At 45.0% G+C, this 19,196-nt stretch overlaps 1 long non-coding RNA gene and 1 other non-coding gene across 2 annotated transcripts; both read left to right on the plus strand.

Moving 5' to 3' along the window:
• The first annotated feature begins 7,613 nt into the window (after positions 1-7,613).
• On the plus strand, positions 7,614-16,962 carry LOC146354110 (uncharacterized). The gene is made up of 6 exons (XR_014788305.1): positions 7,614-7,654; positions 7,970-8,032; positions 9,493-9,646; positions 13,601-13,817; positions 14,769-14,820; positions 16,795-16,962. It is a non-coding gene; the product is annotated as an uncharacterized LOC146354110 (long non-coding RNA).
• Positions 9,335-9,417, plus strand: LOC146354111 (small nucleolar RNA R38). Its single transcript, XR_014788695.1, has one exon. It is a non-coding gene; the product is annotated as a small nucleolar RNA R38 (small nucleolar RNA).
• Positions 16,963-19,196: the final 2,234 nt, after the last annotated feature.

Genomic DNA, 19,196 nt, shown 5'->3' on the forward strand with positions numbered 1-19,196 from the left:
TGTTCTCAAAGGCCTTATCATCTTTTGCATCTAACACCCCCCCCCACCGCCGCCCTTCTTTGTATCTAGTGCAAGAAGAACTCAGAGCAATGGAAAGGACAGGAAAGAGGGGAGGGAAGGAACAAACATGCACCACCACCACCACCCCCGCAAATGCAGCCTCTTTTCTTGTTTTCCTTTGAGGTGTTTCTTCAAAGACTACCAAAAGACCACCCATTCTTTCAGAACAAATTATCTTACTGGCTGCAAGCATAGTGCTATTGGTTTGTTCTTTTGGTTTGTTTGTTAATTTGTTTTGCGTGTTTGAAATCTTTCGCAGCCCCAGACATAAAATTATTTTCTGCACTGCTGAGATAAAGGACCTTGAGATGTGGATGGAGATGGTCGGGTCCAATCAGGAATAGCCCAGCTGGCAAGACAAAGCAGCACCACATCTTGGGGGTGGCAGTTACTGATGCTGTCCCTGCTCATACACTGCTCAAATTGCCAGGGCTCTTCACCAGACTTAAAAGAGAAATGAAGGATTTATAGCTGTGTGATAGAGAGGTTAGTTTGTCTTGAACATCACATCAATGCTGTACAAATGTGTGTGTGAGAGAACTGTTGTAATAGATATATATCACATAGGGCTACATATCAGACCTAAACTGCTTTATTTATCAAGGCCTCCACAAAGGGACACTGGGGACTGTATTTTTGTGAGGATGCTTAGAAATCTCAAATAGATCTGCCCCAGACTTCCCCAAACTGGTGTCTTCTAGAAATTTTGGACTACAACTCCTAGCATTCCTGACTATTGGCCATGCTGGCTGGGTCCAATAGGAACTGAAGTCCAAAACATCTGGAGGGCACTAGGCCAGGGAGGGCTGGCCTACCTAGCCCTCTGGTGGAGCTCTAATACCCAGGATTCCATGGGAAAGAAGCTGTGACTAAACAGCTAAGGCCTTTAGTGTAACCAGGTCCTTTAGACCAGCATTCGCCAACCCGCTGCTCTCCAGAAGTTTTGGACTGCCGCTCCCAGCATGCCTAACCATTGGCCATGCCCCAATCAGCTGGTTGGGGCTGATAGGAGTTAAAGTCCAAAACATCTGGAGGGCACCAGGATGGGGAAAGCTGCCTTAGACCAGAGGTGGGGAACCTCTTTCAGCCCAAGGGCCAAATTTAGTTTTGGAGAAGCTTTAAGGGGGCCATATTCCAGTGGGTAAGGCCAAATATACCCTAAACCCACAGAGTATTGTAGCTTCAAGCTCTGACTGCCAGTAACTAAGCCCTAGGAGAGGCATTTCAACCTTTTAGAATGGGGGGAAAAACTGCACACAAGCCCCGCAATCACCAAATGATCTGTAGCTGACAGAAAGGAGGTGGAGCCATGAGAAGAGGGTGTGGCCATCTGGAAGACACTAGAGGGCCATATTGGGATCCCAGGATGGCTGGATTTGGGCCTGAGGTTCGCCCTTCCCTGTCTTAGACTGTATGTGGCTTCTCTTCAGAGCCCCAACTGCTGGAGTCATCATAAAAGCATACAGGCATGCCAAGTGGAAAAAATTACTGAAAGAAAATGGAGAATAAATCATAAGAGAATGGATACCTGGCTAACGTTGGTTTCGAGGGGGAAAACTTCAACAAGGCGGGTGAGCGTGGCTGCATTGCACATCATGTCTCTCTCTCTCTCTCTCTCTGGGCCAAGCACCTGAAGTGCTCATCTCCAGCCAGACACCATGAATTCAGAGGACATGCTTACCAGTTGCCTGCTGTGGGAGAGCAGATGTAACCATTTGGAGCCCTCCAGGCTATGCAGCTATGATGCTCCAGCAGTTTGGTTTCCCCTGACCCAGACATTCATTCTTCCCTGTGGGGAGCTGCCTAAAGGAACTATCACCATGGGGCCACTGAGCTCTTCACAACCCATTTAGCCCATAGCCATATGTTTAAAGAGATGATCGTCCCTGCCAGGGAGCTGTTTTGAAATGCTGCTCTGCGAATCCAAGGATCCAAGTATGCCTGCGCTTCGGCTTTTGGCATGACTGGGAAAAGCAGGGTGCCAAGAAGGAACAGGAGTGATATGATTCCATTGGTACCTCCTTTAGGATTTAGGCAAATTTCCCCGTGTTCAGGAAATGACTGTGATGCTAAGGGCAGCCAAGAGCAAAATCACACAGGAACAGTGGAAACAAACCCTACTGTGTTTCTGGCGTAATTCTTTCCATCAATTTGCCAATGGCAATGATGCAACCCTTAACAATCCCATAACATAGATTAGTACTACAAGTCCCCTTTTTACAGATGGGGAATGCTTGAGACTGAAGGCCAAAGCAGACGTGGTGTTAATTGCACGGTTGCAAACATGCACATGTGAATAACAGCTGTGGGGACACACCAACAGCCGCAGGGCTACGGCCAAAGGAGAGTTAAACCTCCTTCCCCTGTGTTCTGGAGTCTGCTCAGGCTTGCCGGTGGCTGCTACTTATACAACAAACATTATGCATGTCAACTGCATTCATGCAATTAACACCACATCTGCTTTGGTCCTTGGAGGTCATGGCTTGCCTGATTCTACCCAGTGGGCTGGTTTGCATGCCTTGTTGGAGAGGGAAACAACCCTCAGATAACCCATGGGCTGTTGTTGGGTTATATTTGAGGGTTGTTTCTCCCTCCAACAAGCCATGCTGCCCGGGTTTGGACAACACGACAAGCCGTGCCTGGGCGGGTGATTAAGCAAATGGCGTCCAGCATGCGCCGTCGCATTAACAAGCCACCGTGGGTGGAATTCCATTTCAGAGAAGCTCCCGGGAACCACATTCCAACGGCGGGCAGGGTTGAAGGCCAAACAGCATGGCCAAAAGCAAAGGGGGGAGGCCCAAAATATAATTTATTTTTAGCTTAAAGTTCTCACCACCAGTAACTAAGCCTTAGCAGAGGCATTTTAATCTTTTAGAATGAAAAAAAAACCTGCGTAAACACCAGGAAACCACCAAACAATTGGTGGTCAGGACAAAGGGGGCATGGCTACCTGGGAAACTCTGGACAGCCAGATTAGGACCAGAGGTGGTCCAGATTTGGTCCCCTGGCCTGAGGTCCTGCATCCCCTGGTTAGGGGGGTTACTGCATGCAGTGGGGAGCCAGATCTACTCCTGTAGGCACCCCATGTGATTTAGGGCCCTGGAAAATCATCGAGCAGGATGGATGGAGGGTGCATGCTTGTCTCCACTCTCCCACATTGCATGGGGGATTTAGAACACCCAGGTTGAACATGTATTTATTTATTACTTAAAACATTGTATCCCACCCTATATCATTAGGACCTCAGGGTGGCATACAGATAAAATCACTGAAACAGTATAAAACATGAGAGGGAAATCAAAATTCATTCTCACCAGTGTAGATTGGCAGACCAATGTGAGAAAAAAGCAGATTCAGGGCCCAACTGCGAAGATGCATTTAGGTTTCTGTGTTCTCTCAGGCTTAAAGGAACACCCCCAAGGCTGATCAGAGGATGCTTAGCTAGCTCATTAAAATGAATGGCTGCAGGGACTAAATACTTGTGTCTCCCAGCCGCACCTTATTTTAAACACAAAACTTTAAAACACTTGAATGCAAGCAAAACTCTCCACACAGTCAGGGAACTAAAGCAGGCCTGTCATTGGAGTGGGAAGGGGGCTCACGTTACAAGCTTCTGCTGAGCCCAGAGAAATGATGCTGGTGTGTATCATTACGTTTGTTATTCCCAATAATGAATAAACATGATCCATCCAGTTTTCAATGAATTTGTCTTTCTGCTTTTGTTCATTTATTATTCTAACATAGCTAGCGAGTGTTACCATTTCTGCAATCAAGCCAGAATCTTTAAGCCTTCACTACTTCTCCACTTTGCTGCAGTGCACCTCCTTACACTGCGTAAAAGGTTTGTCGCAAATTCTACATCATATGTTTCAGTTCTGCCTTTCTTCTTATCATTCAGAAGTCAAACAATTGGATCCTTTGCCATTTCTTTTATACGAATTCTGTAACTTTCCCCCAATAGATGTGGATCTTTTCACAATGCCTTGACAAATGCTAAAAAATTGCTAGTTCTGTTACACTTCCTCATGTGATCTACTTTACAGAGCACTGTGAGTGTGTGTGTTGTAGTTTCCATGCTGTCGACTACCACTGAAACATAACTTTATACAGATTTTTCTTTAGTGTTATACATTTTGAGGCTATGTTAGGCTAAAGCCATTCTCATATATCTTGTGGAATAGCAAAGTTTGTCTCTCTCCCCATATGCTCTGATATGGCTGAGTTGGTAAGGAATCTTGCTTGCAAAGTTATTTAAAACACACACATATATATCTATATTGACTTTCTTTGTGTTGTTCTTCAGCAGAAATGTGATTTAAAAACTGTTCATTTCTACGGCATAGCTGCAAAAGCCAGCTGAATTGTTAGTAAAGTGCTGCTGCTGTTAGAAACGTCCATGTGGCAGGAGTGACCCCTCGTGGTAAAGTGTACCTAAGATGCAAACAGCAAAATTTGTTCCTGGTGAAGGATAATTCAGGAAATAATCCAAAAACAGGAAAAGGTGAATTTCAAAATGGACGTATTGTATGTTCAGAGCAGTCCAATTTGTTTGCTGATTAATCATTGAATTCTGTCAGTGCTTGCCTTAATTGAACACCGAATGTATCCTCCCCTTCACCTGCCATCTGTCACTCTGGCTGCTTCCAGACCAGGGGCTCCTAGCGCTACTGATTCGAATGTGTTGTGAAGCTATTCCATCTTTTTATTCGACATGAATTTTCTACCATAAGAAAAAAAGATGGAAGAAACAGTGGGAAACATGGGAGGGTTATGAGTGGAAGACGACATCGTGTAGAACTCCCATAAAATTCCACAAATGAAACAGGGCGATAGTGCCATAAAAACCTCATCTGCAAGCAGTCTCTGCTTGCCTGTTCAGTTGGGCTTTGGTCTGCATTATATTCCCCATGGGGCTGCTACTGAAAACAGCCTATCTATGGCGTCTTCCTTGTCTTGGATGTAGTATAGAAGAATCCATCATGTGGATCTCTGCCATCATGTTCTGAAATCTCTGCATCCCAGCTCCATGGCTGCAGGCAGGGGCACTGGAGATGTATACTATGACAGCAGGCATCCAGTAATTCCACATGCTATGGCTGGGATGAGGATCATTCATCACAGCCCAAGTGGTTGTTTCAGCAGTAGCTCCATTGGCAAATGTAATATGTGCTCTGGCCCTTAAGCTCTTGTGTGTCCTGTACAGAATCCACAACACAGGAGCTAAAGATGTTAAATGTTAGGAACATTAATTAGGGTTGCAATGTTTAGTCTATTAACCACTTAATTATTTTTTTAATAGATTAGCTAGAAAACTGCCCCTGGGCGACAGATTTTAAACATTATTATTACAAATACTCATACAAACACAGAAAAGAGGCACGGTCTCAGAAGAGGCATTCCGCCATCTCTCTGACACAGGAGGGGATGCCTCCTCTGAGATGGTGCCTGCTGCAACACATGTTCATTACCTAAAAACAAGAAAAGATGCCATTTTCTTCAAAATGATTGGTTTAACTCATCTTCAAATTTGTGCAGATATGATCAACTAACATTTGCTTAATCAGCCGACAGTCCATCTATCAATAGAAACCCTGTAGTAGGGAACCCCCCCCCCAAAGGGATTCTTGTAGTGCAACCCTATGCATGTCTACTCAGAAGTAGATTTAATCTGGCTCAACTGTGCTGACAGAAGTGGACTTCCCCTCCCTCTCCTTCCCATTGCAGCTCCTCCAATCCCCTGAAAATACTGCACAGAAAGTCAGGAGACCCTGCTGAATGGGGTGAGCTGTGGTGGATGGGGGAAGCAGGGATCCCCCAAAATAGGGTGGAGGGACTTCCATGAGACGAGCAACTTCCTCTCACAGAAGGCCCCTTCTTCTCACAGAAGGCAAATCCTGCATCCAACCCATGAATATTCCACTTCAAACATTCACAGAATGAGCTTTCTCGCCATTGAAACAGATCAAAGGGCTGGTACAGGGGGGTTAATTTTTGAGCCAGATTTTAACTTTGAACTACAATCACACCCTCTTTTGTGAATGTCTTTAAAACAGAAGGGTTCTCTGAAATTAGAACATTCTTCTATTTTGAAAGTGCTTTACCATCTCTATATTGTGCTTGCCATCACAGTAAACCTGAGAAGTAGGTCAGTATTAGAACTATTTTACAGATGGGAAGCTGAAGCTAAGAGACAGGTGTAGTGAGCCTGTAGCAAATGAGGTACCTTTATCTCTACTACACATAGACATGCCTGGATAAGATCACCCTCAGAGGCCTTCTGTAGGTCTGCCCTCTCCAACTTCGGAGGTGAGGCTGGTGGTAATGTCATGACAGGGCCTTTTCAGTTGTGGCACCCTAGCTCTGGAATACTCTGCTTAGCAAGGCTGGCCTGGACCAGTGTCTGATGTGTTTTCATGCCTGATAAAGACCGTTATATTGGCCCAAGCCTTTTTAGGTAATTACATTTTTAAACTGTTGTTTTAGCTTGGCTTGGTATTTATATTTTCTGACTGCACCTTTTGTTTTTATTGTTGTTGTTATAGTTGCTTTACTGTTTTAAGCTTGTTAGCCAGTAGTCACCGCATAAGAGCCTCCAGGCTGAAGACCAGAATATAAATGTTTCAAATACATATATACTTACATATCTAGCACATATTAGCCCCAAGCCCAAGTCTCGATCACTGGATCAGCAAATGTGGGATAAGAGGAAAGTTCCTCTGACGGATCCATAAATAACTGGTTAAAGAACAGGAAGCAGACAGCAGGGATAAATGGATGCTTCTCACAATGGAGAGTAAACAGTGAGGCCACACAAGGATCTGTATTGAGACCAGGATTTTTTAACTTGCTTATAAATGATCTGGAATTAGGGGTGAAGAGTGAGGTGCCCAAGTTTGCAAATGACACCAAGTTATTCGAGGTGGTAAAAACAAAAAAAAAGGGTAACGAAGAACCTCCAAGCTGGGTGAATGGGCACTAAAATGGCAAATGCGGTTCCGTGTAAGTAAGTGCAAAGTGATGCACATTGGGCACAAAACCTAACTTCTCACATACAGAGATGGGATCTGAGCTGGCAGCGAGTGACCAAAGAAAGGGATCTCGGGATTGTTGTGGATAGCTCGATGAAAACATCCATCTAGTGTGGCGCCACTGTGAAAAAGGCAAATGCCATGCTAAGAATCACAAGTAAAGGGATCGAAAATAAAATTGCCAAGATGACAATCCTACTTATACAGATCTATGGTGGGACCGCAGAGCTGGAGCAGGAAGGGGCAATCTAAATTTTCAGGGCCCAAGCAAAGGGTACATGAAAAGGGCCCGTTTTTCTGGAGCGCGGTTTAAAGTGAAACTTTTGCTTGCTTTGCAGTTTCGCCTACGAACCGGGGCAAACATCGGCGAACCCCACGCGCAAGTACAGCCTTCGCCACTAACTGGGTTGATTAAAAAAAATACAGTTCCCGCGAGGGTCTTCAGTCTCACGAGAGCGAACTCGAGATTCTCCCCCGATAGGAAGCACGGGGCTAAGTTTGCGCAAGCGCATCGATCTCTTCTCCCTCTTTACCGGCCTTATCGGTGGAAGATGGCGGCGCAGGTGGTGAGCAGGGCAGGGTGTTTTGTAGGATCTCATGTAATCCTTTACAGCTGTCGCTGCTAAGAGGATACCAAGCCGTGATATTTGTCCCGCGAGCGCTTGTGCGTCTCCACGAAAGCGTATTAATTTTCTGGCTCCCTTTTAGCTTAGTTTATTAGTGATATAAAGCGACGCCTCCCCCCCTTCTCCGTCTCGCAGCTCTGCTGCTGCAAGTAAAACGGGCCCTGGGTCTCTCTTCTGCAAGCTGGGAAAGACGTGTGTATTAATCAGCCTGTTCCCTGGCCTTTTCCTCTTTCTCTCCCCCCCCTTTTTTTGCAGGTTTGTGACGGAGAGGAGAGCGAATATGGGGCGGGATTGTGTGTGCTTCCCGAGCTTCTCGCAGTGAGTGTGTCTCAGTCTTAAAAGGGGTTGAGTTTTGGGGTGGCGGACAACACAGTGCTCGCTCCAGAAAGTCTAAGGGTAGAGTAGGGAATCTCACTAGTAAAATGCATGCTAAGGCAGTTGCTTGTATAATTAGGTGGAATCTACCGACGTCCTTTCTATGCCATAAGGAAAGATTGCTGAGCATCTTTTATTTTCAGCCAGTGTTTCAGGGAGTTACGATTCTGAAAAACTTTAAAGGTCACCCCTTATTTTAAAACTGTGTGACTGCAACAGAGGGCACAGAGCAGTACACCCCCACAGCTCCAGGGTCTCGCTTGTCTATGAAATTTCTTGACTTGATCCGGCAATCTCCTCTCCAGCATCCACTGATGTATGTTAATGGATTGCTGTAAGTGGGAGGAAGAACTGGCTACAACAGTGCCCCAATCTTTTTTTGTAGTCTAGTCTTTGTTGCTGATAGGCACACAGAAACAGCAGCCAAGAAATTGTGTGCGCGCGCACATGCAGGGAGGTTGACTTGGACTGGGGGGTGTAATTTCTTAATGCTGTGTTTTGTGAGCGCCCTCTGCCTCTCTTTTTCCCTTAGTTCCTAAAGGTGGACCGGGGGCAGGGAGACAATTTCAAGCAGGTTAGAACTCTGTTGTCTGTTAGGATCTCATTGTTTTCCAACACTCTTCTCCTTCATGGGATGGGTGTGAGCGGGCTAGGGCAGCATCCTGAATTTCTATTGGAGAATCCTAATGTGCCTGTCCGGGTTGCACTTATCACACCTTTTCAGAGTTTGGTGTAAGGGAATCCTATGAACAAATATGATTATCTCTGACCACGAGAGTGAAGTACTAAGGCTGTAGTTACACTTAATAAATTTGGTTGTGGATTCTGCTAGATGCTCATTCATTCAGAGATGTGAATGATGTAGTGCAGGGGTGGGCAACTTGGGGCTCTCCATGTGTATTTTTTGGCCTTCAACTCCCATCAGCCCTAGCCAGTGTAGCCAGTTCTGGGCATGTTGGGAGTTGTAAGCCAAAACATCTGGAGGGCCGCAAGTTGTCCACTCTTGATATTGCCACTTATTTCCTAGCATAGGGTCACTCTCCTGTGTTGTATAAAATGGAATTAAGTCTGTGTAGATTGGAGATGTAGCAACAACTAAAACGTTCCGCTGTCCACCTACTGTTGTGCTGAGGTATTGCACAGTGTTCACTAGATGTCGCTGCTAGGAAGAAACACGTTTTGGAGCTCAAAAGAGGGCTAGAAGAGCAAAACTCTCTTTGTATAGAGTTTTGTTCTTGTATAGAGCTGAGCTTGTGATGATACAAAAGTTATCCCTGTCTGAAATGGGAGCTTTTCCGGTTTGTGGAGTTGTGGATTCTGAAGCTTAGCTTTGGGGAACCTGAAAGTAGCAAAATAACTTATTCGAACAGTTGTCACTAATCTTGTGTCTCTCCTATTCCCAGGCTGCAAGTCCCTCTTTGCCAAACAAACCAGTGCAGACAGACATGAAGATGCAAAGTTTCCTCACATAACAATGTAAAAATATGAGTATCGTGTCGCTGGAAAGATGACATACGTTGGTCACATGGTCCATCTTTCTGATTCATATCCCCAATGGTGAGCATGTGCCTGTGGTATTCTTGCTTAGGGATGTTAAAGAATTCCGCCGCGGACTCAAATGAGTCCAGATTCTTTGGAACCGAAATCTGCGGTGGAAGGGATCACTTACCTCCGCTTCAGGAGGATTTCAGGTGGAACGGCACACCGGCTCCGTACCGCTGGAGATATGGTAATGGTGGCCCCGAAGCTGGTGTGCAGCTCCGTGGAATCCTCCTGGAGCAGAGCCGTTCTGGAGGATTCTGGGGAGGAGGAACGGATCACCTCCCCCCCCCCCCAGTGGAGAATGGAACGGAAGGCAAGTGTTCCATCCATCCCTATTCTTGCTTTCGCTTGATCCTCTTGTAGGGGTTGCAGGTATCAAATGGTCAGTGATGAGGAATAATGGGAATTGTACTCCAAAAATATATGGAGGGCCACAAGTTTCTCTTTATTGGAACAAGCCAGGATCAAGCAAGTATCTCATGATCCTGGCTTTTTAATAAAACCATAATTTTCATTTGGAAACTCAGTTGAGTTTTATGTGAGTGGGAATAAATGACTAGTTTGGGACAGGGGAAGCAATTGCATAGGATCTGCATTTTCTAATGCATTGCACTGGCCATTCAAAAAGTCAGTTGATTGCTATGGCATGTACTGGAGCCTGCAGGCAATTTCTGAGAGCCCATTGTGTGCCACAGCGTTCCCATGGACGTTTGGAAGGACAAGGATTTGTGTATATATTCTGAGGCTGTAATACAAGAAAAGTAATACTTCCCTACCACATAGTGTTGTAAAATCTGTTGAGATGATGTAGTAGTATGGGATAGGTATGTAGGGAAGAGGGTCAAGTCATTTCTTGAGCAGACTGAGGTCAAATGAGATGTGACTTTAATCATGTGCTTAGAAGCAGCCAGTTTAAAAACAACAACAACAACTTGGGGTAGCTGGGGGATCTGGATCAAGACTGGGAAAGGGTTTAACCCTTTCATGTTGAGCCATGTTTCTGCTTTAAAAAAAAAATCTTTTCCATGGTAGCTGCTATTTGCCCTGATTTAAATTGTTTTTTAAAATGTAGTCGTTAACAGTGTTTGAGGGAAGGGAATTTTCATGGGAAAATGGCATGGGGGAGGGAGGATTAACCTTCTCCCTCTGTGGTCTGCAGCTGCTCTTCGTAAACAAAGACGTTGCCAGCTGCAAGAATGCAAGTCAAAAATGTGTTCCAAGTCACATAGTGACATAGTCTGATCCTGAGTTGGAGAGAAGTATGTAAGATATGCCAATGATGAATCCAGATAGGGAAGGCAGATGATAAACTGTCTCTAGAAGTTCTGCTGTTTTCCAGATGCCAAAGTAGTTTTTTAAAGCCCCTTCAGCCTGGTTCAGATGTAATTGGAAATTGTTTGCCGCTATGTGAATGAGCCACGTGGTCACATGCTCCTTTCTGTGCCTGTGAGGATATTGGAAGCATCAATTTTTAAAGAAATGATAGTTAACTAAATTGGGGCGTGATGCATCCCAGTTTTGGAATTGTGGGTTGTTTAAAAACAAATGCATCCAATTTCCTCCTGGTGGTGGCAAAAGAGGCAGGAAGTGTGCAAGCTCAAGGAGGTGAGTTTGTGCAGTGGGAAACCATGGCTTCCTGTTTGCTTCTGAGCCAGGCCAGTATGTTTGCAAGATTGGAAGTGGCTTCATTACATGAATATATTGCAATATGAATGTGTGTTGGATTCTTGATGGTGTGGTTACATGTTCTAGAGCACTCTTCCTCAACCTGGTGCCCTCTAAGTGTGTTGTGAAGGGGGAAATCCTCCAAAATTTAGCAGAGGCACCTTCCAAGTTCTGGTTATGGAAGGTGCCTCTGCCCAATTTTCAGGGATTCCCTGCTTCTCCCTCCATCACAGACTACTTCACTCAGCAGGCCTCCCTGACTTATTATATAGCATTGGGGGCGGGGGTGTCCGGAGTGGCTACTGTGGGGAATAGGGGCGGGGAAGTTGGCTTCCTCCAGCCCAGTTGCATATCTCTAAATCTGGATCCAGCCCATAATTTTATCTGATAGTTACAACAGTTTCCCCTTCAAGCTGGATTCCTGCTCTTTGCAATACTAAATTGCAGTGGATGGTTATGATATTTTACATTGCTATTAAAGAATTATTGAAAGTGGTGTATACACTTTTAAAACAAAATTAAACAATATTTTGGTCTACGGAGCACAGAGCATCTCCCTCTGGACTTGGAAGTGCACCGTAGGAACAACTGCTGTCTGGTAAGGAGCTTAGGGTAATGCTTCCTTATGTGTCTTGTGGCAAATACAGTCATCCGTTCTCAATAACACACTGATTACAAAGTGCTAGGCAATGGAATACTTCTTATTTCAGGGCACTCTGAAAAGAAGTGAGTAATAGGAGTTGAGTTTTGGATGTAAATTCTTACTCTTCCATGTTTTTAGAGGTGGACCTGGTAAGAAATAATTATTTCATTTATATCCCAGCCTTCTTTCAAGGAACCCTGGTGTTTGAGAGTGAGTGTGGTGTAGATACTAGCTTGCGGTAGAATTGGGGAGACAAGTTCAAGTCCTCAGCCATGAAGTAGACCAGTGACTTTGAGCCAGTCACTTTCTGTCAGCCTAACCTACCTCGCAGGATAAATGTATTTGCCTGCCACAGAGGATGCATTTGATTTGCTTATGATTTTTAGATCTATCATGATCTTGAGTTATTTCTCTTGTCCCTAAAAGCCTGTGATGTGATGTTATCCCTGTCTGAAAACTCAGCTATGAGGGAAAATGAATATCAGCTGAGGCTTGTCCACTTTGCTTTCTCACTGTTGTCTACATGACAATTGCTTGCAAGAGACTAAAATGATTTCTCAACATAATCTTGAGTTAGGTGCAGCCACTGCATCTTTCCTGCAGCAGTGTGTGTCAGCATTCAGCTGCTGGATTATGATTTCTAGAAGGGATATTTTTCTCTGGTGTTGACTGAGATACAAATTATGATGGAGTACTCTGGGGCACAATGCACTGCTGAACATCTAAAAGCCAGTGTTTTTACTGTAGCACTGTAATGCCCCATGGAAGGCTATTACAATGGAAGCAGCTTCCTTAAGATTCCAAGGAAACAATCGTTTTACATTTTATGAACAATTAAAGTTTCACAAAAACCAACACCATTGAAGCATATCTTGGAAACAAAGCACTAATGTATGTTTTGCTGGGAATGGGGCAGGCAAAATTGCATGTATGATGTGATGTGATTTTACCAGACTAGTGAAGTCAGTATTTTGACACAGGGAGCTCTCAAGCTTTACATCGGTGAAGCCTCTGCTGCCTCTTTTATTGTATTGCTGATCTGGGAGAAGCCGTAGTTCAGATAATAGGTGATGGGAGGGACCTCTGCTGGAGAGTTGGTGCCACTCAGAGCAGACAATACTGGACTAGATGCAGCAATGGTCAACTATTTGAGGCAGCTTCCTGTGTTTGTCCTAAAACCCAAGTGGAGGGTGTATCCTATCTGTTTCCTAAGTTTGTACCTTCAGGGAATCCTTCCCATATTAATGTGTCTGCTGTAGACCTCTTGAGCTTCGCATAGGATTCTAGACCATCTAGAGCACAAATTCAGTCCAAATGGGGTGCTGGGCAGGCCTGTTGGGCTTCCCTGTCAGCCCGAATGAACCAAGGGTCTACTACATAGAATCCACCCAAGAAGGGTGGTAATGATGAGCAAGCGGTCTTCCAGGGCAGCTAGACGGCTGTTACTAATCTTCTCCCTGAGGAACTGATATGCTGTTTGGGTATCCCAAGGTTCCTGGAACAGTGTGTGTGTGTGTGTGTGTGTGTGTGTGTGTGGTGAGGGCGCGGGCGAGAACACGTCACATCAGAGTATGGAGCATTCTCCCCGGTATGCTTAGAGCAAGAGATTGTTGCTTCCTTGTTGAGGAACTGATCACTTCATTCCATCTGATATTTTACAGTCACAACAAAGCAGAAAGAAATTTGGGAAGAAAACAGACCAACTTTACATGATACAGCGATGTCACTTCCTACATGAGGGTGGAGTCTCACTGGAATCATAATATTGTGGGAAAGAAGTATAAGGATTTCTGTTTCTCCTCTACCCCCCAAGGGGAAGGTTGGAAATAAGGATTTGGAGGACTGCAAGCTGTTTATCCATAATCTAGGGTCTCCTCGGTAAGTAGTGTGTCCCTAGCTTAAAATGTGTTATTTAAAAAAAAAAAAAATCCTTCTCAGGGCATGATGGCAGGGCAGAATAGCCAAGCTTTCTGTAGGACAGTCATCAAACAGCAGGTGGGTGGGTAGAAGCCTGCTTATGCATGTGTACATCTTTGCAGAGGGAAGAATCAGATTAACAGTGTTGTTAATCAGATTCTATGCCTGGTGCAAGTGCCTTTCAGTGACCTCCTGCACATAATTGCTTTTGTTGTCACATGTGTAGGTGTCTTAAATGTCACATTATTGGCACATTCTCAAGTTGGTTTCATTAGGGGGAGTGATATGTTGAAGAATAAAAATCTGAGCCTGCTAACTTTTGGGATTGTGCCCACACAACAAAAATGAAGACACTGACTTGGAATGTAAAATCAAGGCAAGCAGTGTTGGTTCAAAGTCAATAAGAGGTAGTTTGGGATCCACGGGTTGCAACCCTGTGTCTGTAGCAACAGGGTAAGAGCATGTCATTTTTATGCTGCCACAGAGTGGATGACAAAACTTGGGCCAGAGTCACAACTTATGGTCTGTGGACAATGTATGGATGCTCAAATATTTCTGAACAGCTGAAAGTTCTAGTTTCTACAGTTGTCAGTGCAAGTTTGGGAATACATGTAAATGGTTTGAGGAGGAATTCTAGGTCGTCTTTGGACAAACTGATTTATGAGGCCCTTCTCTGGTAGCTGTCTGTGTTTAATGATCTAACTATGAATGCTCATTGCGATTTACTGATTGCTTTGAGAAGCTGAGTGTCTTTATTCCTTCATACACCTTGAGCATGAAACAATGCACACATTAAAAAACAACAGCATGAGGTGAAGTAAAAATGAAAGCATGATTCATTGTTCCAACAAATCCCATTTTGTGGTTTTGGAGGGGCTGATTTCATATTTTAATAAACTTATTTTGCAACAGGTGTAACCATATGAGTGGCATATATTTCAGCCGTAGAGGATTTTTCTTACTGGTAAGCTTGACTTATTTTTTCCTCCTGTTGGAAATAACATCCCCACAAAATAAGGGATCTTGCAAGTTAAAGCCTCTAGTTCATAATGAATTTCCATTGTGCTTCTTGGTCCTTGGTCTCATTGTCTGTTCAGGCTTTAGTATTCAAGGATGGATCCAACCTGTAGTCATGTTTAGGGTAGACCGATTGAAATGGATGGAACAATAAGTCATGACTAACTGAACTCTCATTGATTTCAGTGGGTCTACTCTAAGCATGACTAAAGTTGATCCAATCCCATGTTTTTGTGTCTCATTAAATGCAGTTAACCTTGATTAGCTTCATAATTGTCCCTGGCCCTACCCTGGTGGGCCTTGTTGATTTTCCATTTGGCACAAAATCACGTGGTGTTTGACTGACTGGATGCTGCTGGGAATATGTTTTCCTAAAAGTAAGTTTGTGTAACAAAAGCTAAAGTCAAAGGTTGTGTTTGGCCATGGAAGCAGGAGCATCCTACTGTGATTGTCTTGTTACTGGGGTCAAACCACTAATCTCGGCTCTGGGCCAATGAACAGCCTGTTCAGTCGTTCAGTTGTGTCCGACTCTTCGTGACCCCATGGACCATAGCATGCCAGGCCTTCCTGTCCTGTGCTCTCTCCCGGAGTGTGCTCAAGTCCATATTCATTGCAGCAGTGATGCTGTCTAGCCATCTCATCCTCTGCCATCCCCTTCTCTTTTTGCCTTCAGTCTTTCCCAGCATCAGGGTCTTTTCCAGAGAGTTTTCTCTTCGCATTAGGTGGCCAAAATATTTGAGCTTCAGCATCTGTCCTTCCAGTGAACAGTCAGGGTTGATTTCCTTTAGGATGGACTGATTTGACCTCCTTGCAGTCCGAGAACAGCCTGTAGGTTGCTGCTAAGGATGCTGTTGACGGCTCTGCCCATCCTTTTTTCCTCCAAAGGAAGGAATGGTAAGATGTCGGTGCTGCCGCAGCACAAGTTATGTGACGCTGCAGCAGGAGAGGCTGGGTTAGGAACATAAGAGCAGCCTTGCTGGATGAGACCAAGTGCCCATCTTATCCACCATTCTGTTTCCAACAGTAGTCGGCCTCCAGGTTCCCCTGGTGGCTGGCAAGCAGGGCATGAAGGCGACAGCCCTGCCCTGCAGCTTTCCCCAGCGCCTGGTATGCAAAGCTGTACTACTGTACTGCCTGTGAACTTGGAGAGGTTCAATTTAGTTGTTATGGTTAATAGCTGTTGATAGACATATTCTCCATGAATTTGTCTGGCCTAGGGATGGGCAACCTGTGGTCCTCCAGATGTTGGGCTACAACTCCCATCAGCCCTAGCATGGCATGGTCAGGGATGATGGGAGTAGTGGGCCAAAGCATCTGGAGGGATCCTGGTCTGGGGAATACTGCTTTAAGCTGTCTGAGTGGTGTCCCTCATGCCATCTCTCGGTACTGAGTTAATCACACCTTTTGTCAGTACTGAACATAGTTCTAATTAACTTTGTTGGGTAACCCTAGTTCTTATATGAGAGAGGCCCCAAGTAACAGTGACAACGGGTGAATCATTCCCTCCTGCTGGTGCTGGGTATCTATGCCTGATCCTACGAACTGCCCTGGCTTTAGCAGCACAATTGGTCACAAGATCAGGTTTGAAGAAGATGCATTTATATATAGTAGAACAGGACTGCTGTCAGCTAAGAGCAGCCAGCACCTTGGGAACTGCAACTCTATTTTTTACCCTGGTCAGGGACTAAGTTAAGAACACTGCTGTCACTCTTGGTTTGGTTAGGATCTCAGCAGCAGTCTTTACTGCACCCCAAAACAACCTTGAGATAGCATACTTTGAATTCATTATTTGTTTAAAAAATAGATCAAACACTGCTTTTTTTGCTTTTGAATTTTGGCCATCCTCATTATGTTTGACAGTCCTCTATCATAATCACTACTCTCAATTTTAATTCTATTCCCATCTCTTTACCTTTTATAGGTGCTGGTTTTTACACAGAAAAGTCTAGACATGCAATTCCAGAGTGCTTTTCCTGTGTGTGTCTGTGTGTATAAAAAATAAAGCAAACTATCAAGAATGACCAGTTCGTACAATTTTTCGTGGCAGCTAACAAGACCACAGCAGAAATTAAAGAAGTGGCTTACCTTCAAGGGGAGTGATGTTTGTGGGAACAAGTGAAAAGTGCCACCTGTGCTTTCCAGTTTAGAACTTTACAGTGTTATCCTGTACATGCTTACTCAGTAGTAGTAAATCTTGTGTTCAGTCATGCTTACTCTGGGAGAAGTGTGCTTAGGGTTTCAGCCTTGATTGCTGAAGCCAAGCTGATAACAATATTGGAGCTAGACATCTGAGCTGCTAACCCAGTGTTTTTCAGACATCCATATTTATTTATTTATTTATTTATTTATTGCATTTATACCCCACCTTTTTTCCTCTTGCGAGGAACCCAAGGCGGCTTACATTATCATCCTCCTCTCCATTTTATCCTCACAACAACAACCCTGTGAGGTGGGTTGGGCTGAGAGTCTGTGACTGGCCCAAAGTCACCCAGTGAGCTTCCATGGCCGAGTGGGGACTAGAACCCAGATCTCCCAGCTCCTAGTCCAACACTCTTGCCACTACACCACACTGGCTCTCTCCCTTGCCAGGGAGTAACCTTTTCCACAGTGCCTTGTCTCTTGAGGAATATCTTCAGGGGCCCCCTGGAACCCCTCTGCATCACAGAGGATTCTGGGCCACCTCTAGGGCATGCTGTTTGGGTGGGGCACTCAGCCAGTGCTTATCCTTGCTGTTAAGCCACTTGAGCTGAAAGCGTTCCTTGGAATACATGCCATGCTTCCCTTTGGCTGCACAGTGCAGGTGAAGATCAGTAATGGCAGACAAGCTGTCTTTAAGGAAGGTAATTCACTGTTACAGATCTTCTGGTTAGGTGAACCCCAATAACCACCTTAGGAACATAGTTTTAAAATGCTGTTCAGCCTTAAGCCAGGACTGTGTTGAACTACTTTATGACTTGCTCATTGACTGCAAGGAGCAGCTTGAAAAGCTACGCAGTCTTTAGGGTGAGGGGTGGAATGAGTTGTGGGGCCTCTGCAGAAAGTTTGTCCCTGCCCAATCCTATCAAGCTGGTACATTCATACAGTGCTAACAGTTGTCCAGAGTGCTGTTTCGGGTTGCTTTATCCAAGAAGAAAGTTTGGCTGTAGACCTGGTTTAAGATGGTAGAAGGCAGATGGGAATTGCTCACTGTTATACCAAACTGGTGTTTGCCCTTGCCCCAGGACAAAACCTATCTGTTACTGTTCTTGATGGTAAGACAAGATTATACCTCTACCTCCTCCACCTCTTGGAGCAGGTAGTGTGAGGGCTGCAACTTTTTCTGGTGGGCCTCTAATGAAGGGGAAGTTAGCCAGTAGAGAACAACATTTTGAGTTGAGAACATTCCGATGTCTCCCTCCCTGGGCATAGCTCTAATAACATGTCTGTTTAAAATGCAGCTATGTGCAGGTAGACATTCTTTACAAAACTCTGCATCTTGCAAAACAGGTTTTTACATTTTGGCACTAGGTGAAAGGGGAAAAACTTAAATGCGTGTCTGTGTGGCCACAACTGTGGCACTGGGAGGCTTCTATAGCTCCAGGTTGATGGTATCTGCCAAGGTGTTTCTGATGGTTTAGCACAACCTTCCCTAATCTAGTGCCCTCCAGATGTGTTGGGACTGCAACTCCCATAATTCCCAGCCATCAGCCATGCTAGCTGGGAATTGTGGGAGTTACAGTCCCAACACATCTGGAGGGCACCAGGTTGTGGGGAGGCTGGTTTTGTGTCAGAAAGCCTTTCATAAAAATCCATTGGAAGTTTGGGTGAAGAGTGCCTGGCAGTTTTCTAGATTCAAACTGGAACAACCCTGACAAAGCTCTGTGAGGGGCCTGGGAAAGCTTTGGGTAGTTCAAAGTGGCTGCTGCGTCCTGATGATCCCGTGTTTGATCAGGAAATTGTAGCTCTTCTTTCCTCTCTCAACACTGAGTAAAGCCTTAAAGGCTGTTAACATACCTCATGTAGCCAATTCCTGCAATTCTTTCACATTCCAGTACAGTGTACTTCTCCACCCCACAAAACCTGGTGCCCTCTAGCTATGTTGGACCAACCCCCATCACCAGGTACCATCGCCATTGGCTGGAGATGGTGGGGGCTGTAGTCCAACCCAAACTGGGGGCGACTGTTTTAGTATGACCATATATGGGTTAAAGTAAATAGACTGGAAGCTGTCTGGGGAGGCCAAACCTGCCCCAGACCCTAGAATTGCCTCATTTGTGGCCCTGAATGCACCCCGTCTGTTTCTCACAAATACATGCATGGATGCCGTTCAATCTTACCGGGAGC

Source organism: Heloderma suspectum, chromosome 2 (genome assembly GCF_057233095.1).
Source record: "Heloderma suspectum isolate Gila_16-S chromosome 2, 16-S_ref, whole genome shotgun sequence".
NCBI lineage: Eukaryota > Metazoa > Chordata > Lepidosauria > Squamata > Helodermatidae > Heloderma > Heloderma suspectum.